The sequence below is a fragment of the Cupressus sempervirens genome, chromosome 11 (genome assembly GCF_028749045.1).
Source record: "Cupressus sempervirens isolate cs-2001-9-10 chromosome 11, ASM2874904v1, whole genome shotgun sequence".
NCBI lineage: Eukaryota > Viridiplantae > Streptophyta > Pinopsida > Cupressales > Cupressaceae > Cupressus > Cupressus sempervirens.
The window spans coordinates 857,878,948-857,890,341 of NC_143128.1; the positions used below are offsets into that span (position 1 = coordinate 857,878,948).

General features: G+C 35.8%; 1 pseudogene; it reads right to left on the bottom strand.

Annotated features, from left to right (window-relative positions):
- Positions 1 to 6,224: 6,224 nt before the first annotated feature.
- On the bottom strand, positions 6,225 to 10,529 carry LOC149532227 (serine--tRNA ligase, chloroplastic/mitochondrial-like; annotated as a pseudogene).
- Positions 10,530 to 11,394: the final 865 nt, after the last annotated feature.

Consider the following 11,394-nt stretch of genomic DNA (forward strand, 5'->3'; position numbering starts at 1 on the left):
ACCAAGGGATCAAGTAAGCAATGTAAAAATGCATTTAAGGCACCTACCTACAACTTATCCCAATAAATGTGTAGTCAACCTACCATTTGAGGATTACTAAGGTCAAGAAAGATGAGTACTAAAATGTATGAGGTGGAAAACATTTCATACACTTAGTAGCTAAATCTGAGGTCCTACTCAGAAACAATGGTTCAAAAAACTGTCACAAAATTATCTTCAAATCTAGGAAATTGCTTTATGTAAGGAAACTCAGGTGCGAAAATAGCTTCCTACACTAATCTCATAAGGAAAGTATGGTGCAAATCCTTTTAAAATCTTCTACACTTACAGATTCAGTATCATGTAAACAACAATATTGCAGCCAACCATGCATACAGAAAATAGATAGAGAAAGAAACATATAACACAAAGATTTGTCGATGGGGAAAAACCTTTTGGTAAAACAACCCCACCCCTCCAGAACCTGCACAATATATTATCTTCAACACAATATTACAATACACTTACAATGCAAGTTCAACATCAACAATAGAAGACTCCAGCAGCACCTCAGTACCTGTAAACCTTCATCTATCACACTATTGCATTACAACATGCAATACCCATTTTATGAACATCTTAAGACCCAACAAAATGCCCATAATGGAGTTGGGAATTTTTCATGGCTCAACCACCAAGAAACATGCACAATGTCACATGTACATCCAATACCAAGAAAAGGGTGTCCATCCCTTGAATAGACAATGATAGCTTGTCATATAATCCGCCAAAAATAGCGATCACAAGAGAAGTGTAAGGGAATCTGTCATACCAACCTATTTTTGGCATATTATCTTACACACACCAACCACTTATTCTTGGGTGCCCAAATAGGCCTCATATCATAAGATGCTCTTACACCTATCATAGCTTATTCCTTAAATAGCTCTTATGTGTCATAGGAATCCGTCATAACCATTTTAGCCATGATCTCCTTCACACACTTCAAGATGTCGACACATGTAAGTGATCAACATGCCAACTAGAAATGTACACTCATATTTACATATTATTTGAAAAAATACATTTTATAAAACAAATAATAATAAGAATAGGAATTATACAAGGTTGAGACACCTTATTCCTAACATTCTCCCACTTGTCGAACACCTTGTAAGAGCAATAGGAACATAACAAGAACTAACCGCTATAGGTCGAAAGGCCCATAGACTCTGAACACCATTTGAACTTCTCAGTGCCCACTGGTTTCGTTAATGCATCTGCAACATTCTTCACAGTATCTACCTTCTCCAAATTTACCTTTCCATCTTCCACCATATCTCTCATAAAGTGAAAGTGCACATCAATGTGCTTCGTTCTGGCATGGAAAGTTGGATTCTTCGCAAGGCAAATAGCACTCTGACTATCACACCAAATAGTAATCTATTTTGCATCAACACCAACATCAAAACACAATCTCTTAAGCCAAATGGCTTCCTTACAAGCATGAGTAACAACCATGTACTCAGCTTCTGTAGTAGACAAAGCAACCACAGGTTGTTGCTTACTCATCCAACTGATGGCACCACCAAACATAGTGAACACATAACCACTGGTGGATTTCCTGTGATCAATATCACCTGCCCAATCTAAATCCACAAACCCATGAATACAAATTGAATGAGGAGATCCAGAAGAGTTACCATGATAACATATGGAGTAATCTAATGTACCCCTCAAATATCTAAATACTCGCTTAACTGCATCCCAATGTATCCGTCCAGGATTAGCCATAAATCGACTCAGGACTCCCACTGCTTGGGCAATGTCTGGTCTAGTACAGACCATAGCATACATAAGACTGCCAACTACACTAGCATAAGGTATTCTACTCATGTCCTCCACCTCACTAGGAGATTTTGGACAATCATCTACAGATAGCTTTGTTCCCATAGAAATAGGAACACATAGTGGTCTACAATCTGCCATGCTAAACCTGTCCAACACAGACTTCACATACTTACTCTGACTCAACCAAAGTTTTCTGTTAGACCTGTCTCTACTGATTTCCATACCCAAGATGTACCTAGCTACCCCAAGATCTTTCATCTCAAACTGTGCTGACAACTGAGATTTAAAATCAGAAATCATACCCTTACCCTTCCCAAACAGCAACATATCATCAACATATAATGCAACAATAAGAAGGTGATCATTTTCAACTTTGAAATAAACACAATGATCTGATTTCGATCTTACAAATCTAATTGACAACACAAAGACATCAAACTTAAGGTACCACATCCTAGGAGATTGCTTCAAACCATATAGAGATTTCTTCAATCTGCAAACAAAAGATTCTTTACCTTTAACAATGTAGTGCTCAGGCTGTGACATATAAATCGCTTCCTCCAAATCACCATGAAGGAAAGTTGTCTTCACATCCATCTGCTCTATCTCTAAATCATATGATGTAGCAAGAGATAACAGAAATCTAATGGATGTCAACTTTGCAACATGAGAGAATATTTCACCATAATCTATTCCCTCTACCTGTGAATACCCCTTTGCAACCAATCTAGCTTTTTACCTTTCAACACTGCCATCTACACATAATTTCTTCTTGAACACCCATTTACAGCCAACAGATTTTCTCCCTTTAGGCAAAGGTACAAAGTCCCAAGTTTTGTTTTTCTCTAATGAAGCCATCTCATCATCCATAGCCTCAATCCAGGAACCTGCATCTTCCATGCCCAAAACCTCTTTCATAGATCTAGGCTCATTAGTGTTAGTAATCAAAGCAAAAGCACAACTAGAATCTAACATAGAATAATCAAACCTTTCTGGTTGCTTTCTTTCTCTCGTGGATCTCCTCAAGGGATGAGGTTGAGGTTGTTCTTCCTCTTCTTCTGAACTGTCAGAGCTGCTAGAGCTCTCCTCATCATTAGACCCAACATGGTCTCTCTGTTCAGTCTTCTCAGGGGTAGGAGGCAACTGAACAACATCGTTTTCTTTTTCTTTTTCATCTTGTTGTAGCACAATAGGAAAAGATGTTATCTCTCTAAAAATAACATTTCTGCTATACAACACCTTACTAGTCACAGGATCCCAAAGCTTGTATCCTTTCACACCAGCACTATACCCGATGAAAATACATTTAATAGCTTTGTTTTCCAAATTAGATCTTCTCTCCTTTGGAACATATGCATAAGCTTCACAACCAAAAACATGAAGATGTCTAATTGAAGGCTTCTTACCAGACCACACCTCCATGGGTGTCTTACCAACAAGAGCTGATGTAGGAGATCTGTTAACCAGATAGCAAGTAGTGGCCACAGCTTTGGCCCAAAACCTTTGTTCTAAACTAGCTCCACTAAGCATACTCCTAGCCTTCTCCATCAGTGTCTTGTTCATTCTCTCTGCAACTCCATTTTTCTCTGGGGTATAAGGAGTTGTCTTATGCCTCTCGATACCTTGTTCTTTACAGAACTATTCAAACTCTGCTGAGCAAAACTCACCACCATTGTCAGTTCTCACACACTTAATCTTCTTACTAGTCTGATTCTCTACAAGGGCTTTAGATTCCTTGAATCGACTAAAGACTTGTGTCTTAATTTTAAGGAAATAAATCCATGTCCTTCTACTGTAATCATCTATAAAAGATACAAAAAATACAGACTTGGGGATTGAAGGAACTTTTGCAGGACCAAATACATCAGAATGAATAAGATCCAAAACATCAAAAGATTTGTGAGAACTAGAGTAAAATTGAACATGATTTTGTTTACCATATACACAGTGTTCACAATAGTCAAACTCGAGATTGCAATCATTTAACCCCTCAATGAGATTTTTGTTTTTCAGGGTTCTGAGACCCTTCTCACCAATGTGGCCAAATCTCATATGCCACAACATTGTCTTTTCTGTAGGAAGCTTTCCTTCCAAAGTTTTTGCATTTCCATCAGAACCAATAACCACAGAATTCTTTACTACTCATTCAGATGGTGAAGATGAAGAAATGTATCATACAGGAATACATGCATCTAGCTGAAACAAAGTACCTCTCCTAGTACCCTTAGCAAGCACCATTGATCCTCTAATCATCTTACATCCTTCTTTCGAAAAAACAACTTGCACACCTACATCATTCATCACACTTACAGATAATAGGTTTTGTGCCAAACCTAGAATGTACATAACTCCATTGATTCCCTTTACTCGTCCATCAGGAAATTTGATAGTGACCCTTCTGCGTCCAACTACCTTCAGGTGAGAATCATCACCCAAGTATACCTTTCCACCATCAAACTCTTCATATCTTGAGAACTAGTTTCGATGAGAGGTCATGTGAAAAGATGCACCCGAGTCAACCAACCACACATCATCAGATGCATGGGCTGCCAAAGCTATGATGAATGCATCCCCATCTTCTTGAGATTTTTCAGAACTAGAATCTGAGGCTTTCTTCTTCTTCATAGGCTCTTTATAGTCTTTACGGAAATGCCCAGTCTTATCATAGTTCCAACATTTTTCCTTGGACTTATTGGAAGTCTTTGACTACCCATGGGATTTGGATCTACCCTTATTGTTAGACTTATTGTCATTTTTCTTTCCTCTTTTCGTGGATCTCCCATGAACAGCAAGGGCTTCTTTTTTTGAAACGGAAGCCTTTCTCCGCATCTCCTCTGATAGCAGTGAAGACACCACATCATCCATTTTGAAGGTGACTAATGTGCTTCCGAGAGCCATCACAAGATGGTCCCATGAATCCGGTAAAGAACACAAAAGTGTGTAGCAATGATCCTCCTCCTCTAACTTGACACCAGCTAATGTCAACTATGCAGCCAGTAGATTAAATGCATTTAAATGATCCATTAAGGATCCACCTTCCTCTATTCACAGAGAATACAACTTCTTCCTCAGGAACAACTTGTTCACTAGAGATTTGGCCCAATACATAGCCCCTAGTCTTTCCCACAAACTATATGCAGTTTTCTCATCTAGAACATTTAGAAGGACTGCATCGGTTAAATAGAGTCTTATGAGACCCTTAGCTTTACGGTATTTGATATCCCAATCTCCTTGAGTTATAGTTGCTGGTCTTGTAGCACTTGTAGTCGCTTCCCATAGGTCACGATCTTCCAACATGTCTTCCATCTTGAGTTTCCACAACTCAAAATTAGTGCCATTAAATTTCTCCACCTCCATTCTTCCATATGATGAATTCACCATCTCAATCTGCAAATAAGATTTAGGATACTCTGCACAAGACTCCCACTCAACTAGAGATTAGTTCAAAAAACCCTACCCAACAACTAGGATCAAAAGTTGATCAAGCTTTGATACCACTTATAAGGAAACTCAGGTGCGGAAACAACTTCCTACACTAATCTCATAAGGAAAGTATGGTGCAAATCCTTTTAAAATCTTCTACATTTATAGATTCAATATCATGTAAACAACAATATTGCAGCCAACCATGCACACAAAAAATAGATAGAGAAAGAAACATATAACACAAAGATTTTCCAGTGGGGAAAAACCTTTCGGTAAAACAACCCCACCCCTCTAGAACCTGCACAATGTATTATCTTCAACACAAGATTACATACACTTGCAATGCAAGTTCAACATCAACAATAGAAGACTCTAGCAGCACCTCAGTACCTGCAAACCTTCATCTATCACACTATTGCATTACAACATGCAATACCCATTTTATGAACATCTTAAGACCCAACAAAATGCCCATAATGGAGTTGGGCATTTTTCATGGCTCAACCACCAAGAAACATGCACAATGTCACATGTACATCCAATACCAAGAAAAGGGTGTCCATCCCTTGAATAGACAATGATAGCTTGTCATATAATCCGCCAAAAATAGCGATCACAAGAGAAGTGTAAGGGAATCTGTCATACCAACCTATTTTTGGCATATTCTCTTACACACACCAACCACTCATTCTTGGGCGCCCAAATAGGCCTCATGTCATAAGATGCTCTTACACCTGTCATAGCTTATTCCTTAAATAGCTCTTACGCATCATAGGAATTCGTCATAACCATTTCAGCCATGATCTCCTTCACACACCTCAAGATGCCAACACATGTAAGTGATCAACATGCCAACTAGACATGTACACTCATATTTGCATATTATTTGCAAAAATACATTTTACAAAAAAAATAATAATAAGAATAGGAATTATACAAGGTTGAGACACCTTATTCCTAACACTTTATTATTTTGACTTCAGATATACGACTTCAACACCACCCATGAATAGTTTCAAAACTTCAGGAACAATTACAGACCCATCTTCCTACTGAAAATTTTCAAGTATGGATATAATCATTCTAGGTATAGCACAAGCTATTGCATTTAACGTATGTACTAACTGCAATGGTGGCAATAGGGTTTTCCCTTTCTTGGGCTCTAACCCAACTGAAAGAGTTAATTTTGCACTTACAGGTCAAAATTGAATATTAAGTCAATGACTTTGGTGATCTGTGTAGTTTGATGCACTGGATATCTGAAAATAAGAAAATTTGTATAATTATTACACGGATATTTGTAGAGGCATATTTTTTTTTCCTATCTACCAATCAAATATTGTCCTTGCTAAATGGCATTATAGTTTAGGGTATACCTCACCATACCACCCTAGACCTAGCATCCATGCCTCCACATCATACTTACGATATGCTAGTGCACCTAAGTCTTCAGAAGGCATGTCTAGAGTCCTACAAAAAATCAAAAATTGTAAAACAAAAAAACAAAAAAAATATGCCGTATAATCAATTAAACAACCAAAGATTTCCAACTCACTTGAAGTGTAATCCAAGTGAAGAAAAGAGATCTTCCTCAATGCTAATTGGCTCCTCAAGGAATAATTCACTTTCCTCTGGATTACATATCACAAACATTTCAACCTTACTAAATTGATGGACACGATACAAACCCCTACCCAACAACCTAGAAAAAATAGCTATACTTTAGGCAATAGAAATTTTTAAAAAAACTCAGTTCACTAATCACTCACTAGAAAGAGCTGAGGAATCTATATAACATAGATCTATTATTATCAGTTATGAAGCATTTCAAACAACAAAGTAGTGTACAACCATGGTATCTTTTCATCATTATGGCTTGGAGTCTCGATCATCTTTCACCAATATTCTATTTGTGGATAGTGGGCACAAATTAGTATATAAAGAAATAAGAATGAAGGCATAAAACATAGGTATGTTTGATTATAAAAATAATTGTTTTCCCTAAAATTGAATGACTCGTATATCCAGATAGGTTAAGGGAAAGTGATGAATGAAGAAATCCTTTTGCACTTTTAACTACTTATAATTGCAAGAGAGGATCGGGCTCAAACTAAATGAATGCACCTACCATGTGTATGCATGAATATGTGGCCTATGCTAACACACACACTTCAACATGGTCTTTATTTGTGGATTCATCTCGGAATGAATATTGGATTGTTCATCCAAAAATTAGCCGGCAAGGCGACCTATTGCCTTCTATCTAAAGGGAATTGCTTGTTAGATATCCTCAAATTTGAGGTGTTAAGCAAATAGACCCTCTACAAACAAAGGATTTAAAAGAAAATGCGACTAATCTATATGAGAATGCAGATTAATCTAGAATGGAGTATGCACGTTTAATCTAAGAACATGTAAAAGAAGATTATGCTAAAATGTATGCATATTATGCTAAATGAGATTAAACTAGAAAATGAATATCTTATGAAAGTAATGAGCTCAAATGAATGTACGATCCAGTAGCAATTCGATGCAAATTCTCATTCAACCTCCCAAAATGAAGAGATGAGGCTCTCTTAAATAGACTTTCTTGGAATCCATCAATGGTTGAGATTGATTTCAATCAACGGTCAGGATTGAAGATGAAGTTCAGTCATAAAGGAAGATTCCCAAATTAAAGGGAGTTAACTAACTCAAATCTGAGTGTAAGAGTCAGTCAAATCAGATAGACTTTAGTGTACGAGCAAGTGATCTGGGTCACTTTTAATTTGATCAGCAGTGAACTGGGAATTTCCTTTTTTGAACTTAAGAGAGATTTTGGTGAGATATTTAATTTAATAAAATGATATATGCTCTCATAATTACTTTTTCTATTTAATTAAATAATTCTATTTAATTAATTAGAGGCACTTTTCTTATTTAATTAAATAACTTCATTTAATTAATTAGGAATGGTTTCCCATTTATTTAAATAACTTTGTTTAATTAATTAGAAGTAAGTTCTCCATTTAATTAAATAATTTTGTTTAATTAATTAAAATAGGCACATTTATTAAATTAAATAAATTTAATTCCATAGTACATTAGCTTTAGGATATAATTTAATTTAATTAAAGTATAAATACTTAGTAATTAAATTAAATATTAATCAATAGGTTTAATGTGACTAATATGAGTCAATACTATAGAAATTAAATAATAAGCATGATGAATGTAGATTAGGGTTTTTTGTATCTAACAATTAAGTCAAGTAGCGAGTAGCCAAATAAGAATTTGCCTAATGGAATAGAACTTTAGGATCGGTCAGAAATAGACCAGAATTGGTAATCATTGCAATGAGCAAATTTTGGGGTATTACACCATGTAACTATAAGAGAGCTAGAACACACTGGTGCTCTCATCCAAGCACTACTATTTTAGTATTGTGGAGTAGAGGCAAGTGAATGGAATCAAGAAGTTTCACTTCACAGGCTAAGAATCCATTTCCATTGCCTTTGTCCACACATTAAAGAAGCTACAGGGGGAACCATGTGTGGGGGATGAGTTAACAATGACATGCACACAACGATGTAACCATAAAAAATCCTACCCCACTACAAGATAATAAGTCATGGTAGAAAAAAAAGAATAACAATTCAGACCAAAATGATTGCATTAGTATATAACAATTAATGCCTTATTCCAAATGTTTCCATTTACAATGCAAGTGATATAGGGAGGGTCTTTCATAAATGTTCCCTTTCTATGATAGCATTAGTACCATTTTAAGGACCAATAGTTGTTAATTAAAACCTAACCATTGCATTTAAAATGTATAGTCATCTGATAAAATACCTTAGCCAACAATTAAAATAATAAAACTAGTCGGCACAACATGTATTAACATAACAAAAGTCACTCTTGAAATTGAGTGAATATTTTTGAAAACCTTAATGACCAATGAAATACACACATCAGAGCGATATACTCCTCAAATAATGAGCCCAAAGCTTAACTTGAAAACAAAGATTATTGACACTAATCCAAAAGTACTACCAACCTCCATTAAAGTATGCATGTAAGGGTTCATGAGGAGGGAATCAAGTCCCTTACAAGAACTAGCGACCTCAACCTATCTTGCCAAGAGAGATCAAACCTTCAACTAGGGAGGTTTATTGACATTTACTAACTTGAAAGCATGTTCTATTTTCCAATATGAAATATAGTTTCTTTTGAGCATGCATTTGTTTTCAACTTGACATAGTTGCAAGATATTAGTAGAATATAAGTTGACCCCATACATTTTATGTGGTATTATACAAATCAAAGTACTCAAGAAATTGTTGATTTTACATGTTCAATGGTCTCCATTATCTAGATAATAATGATTTTACCAAACATTTTGTACACCATTCCACATAGCGTTATCAATCCTAAGTAGCATTAATGAGTATCTTGTAACATACTGAATCTAAACATTGGCCCTTTCAAGAACCTCAAACCGTGTTTTTTATTAGTATGGAGTGCATACAAGTTATAGACATTTGTTTAGTTGAACATTTTTTTTATATTTCAAGAAACGTATGTTGGATGGAATAGATTACCTTTTATTTAATGCAATCATAGTTTCCAATGTTGATGTAATGCAATAAAAATTAATATAGCAGAAAACATGTGCACTTCCATTTACTCAAGAGAGTGACACTTCCATAAAAAAAATGCAATCATACCTTGTTGCATAGCCTACAGCACCAGCCTCTATGTGAAAGCAATGTGAAAAAGCAACATGTTTTATTGGCAAGACCGTGTCAGCTACAATGTGATCCATGTACATTCCCCATACTGGGATCTCTGAGGTTCCTACTAGACACTGGTCTATTCCATATATAGAATATACTTGCTCAAAACAAAATTAGTAAATTTGTATCATGGTGGTTCAAATTTTCAAATGCACCATCTTATCTTTAAACCTTTGATCTTCTTGTAACTCCAATGATTTATGACTTGAACCTTGGAACATATAAAAAGGACAACTATGATAATAAATTATTAATGATAGAAATTGTTCTGTCAATCAAATTTTGTATCATAAAAGGACTTAACACCTGGGTATTCTCTGCCCAGGGTTGAAAGCCACACTTTTCAAGAACAGATGCCCGAACAATATTAGGGGTAATCAAAGGCACATATCCTCTTCTTGTGAGTTCTGACAGAGCCCAGTTAATGAGTCCCATCTCCAATAAAATAGCCTCATTTTTTAGGTAATAGAACTTTGAGCCACTAACTTGCACCATAAATGCATGGTCAGCAAAAGTTCCATTTTCTTTCTAAGCTATTGCTAGATATTTGAGGGATCTGAAAATTACAAGCTTGAAAACCCACCTACTTGTTAATGAATGATCTGAGAAATTCTATAATCAATGTTTCATAGGACACAACACTTTATCAAGGTTTTGCAAATGAGGCAGCAAGCTAAGTTGGCTTGTTAATTGCACTTGAATCAGAGTAGCATTGTCACAGTTGAGCTCTCAAGAAGTCATAACATTTCATTTCTATGAGCATCACCTAGATGCAGTGAGTGCTAAGTGGATTATTCAGGCTTGTGAGAGATGGGTATTCTTAACCACTCCTATTTGAAACTACATGATTAAAAATCTTGATAAGGACCAAAATTTTTAGACCAAAATTTTTGACCATCTATTAAAATATTTTAGATTGGTCAAAATTTGCAAGGAGAAATAGATCTTTTTTTAAAATCCATGCCCGTGTTGGTTGAAATTTTGACCAACATGGGCTTCATATGTTAAAATGTAAAACGGTCAATTTCGTGCCCTACTTCATTGTTATGAGAAACTTGTACAAAAATGTGAGAGGGACGCTCAAGACTTGGGAATCTGTTGTGTATGGTCATTGTGGATGAGCCAAAATATGGTAAGGGTAGGGATGATGGTTTGCTTTGCTAATGTTGGGATCTCTTCTAGTTGTTTCAGTGCCAATTTTTGTGGCTATACTAGACATTGTTGTTCCGTCTGTTTTGCTTAGGGTTTTCAAATCATGCCATGGATTGAAGATGGACTGGAATACCTACAGTTTTGTTCTTCTTTGGTCAATATTCCTTTCATTTCTTTGATTCGGTCCATCATTATAATCTTTAAATTT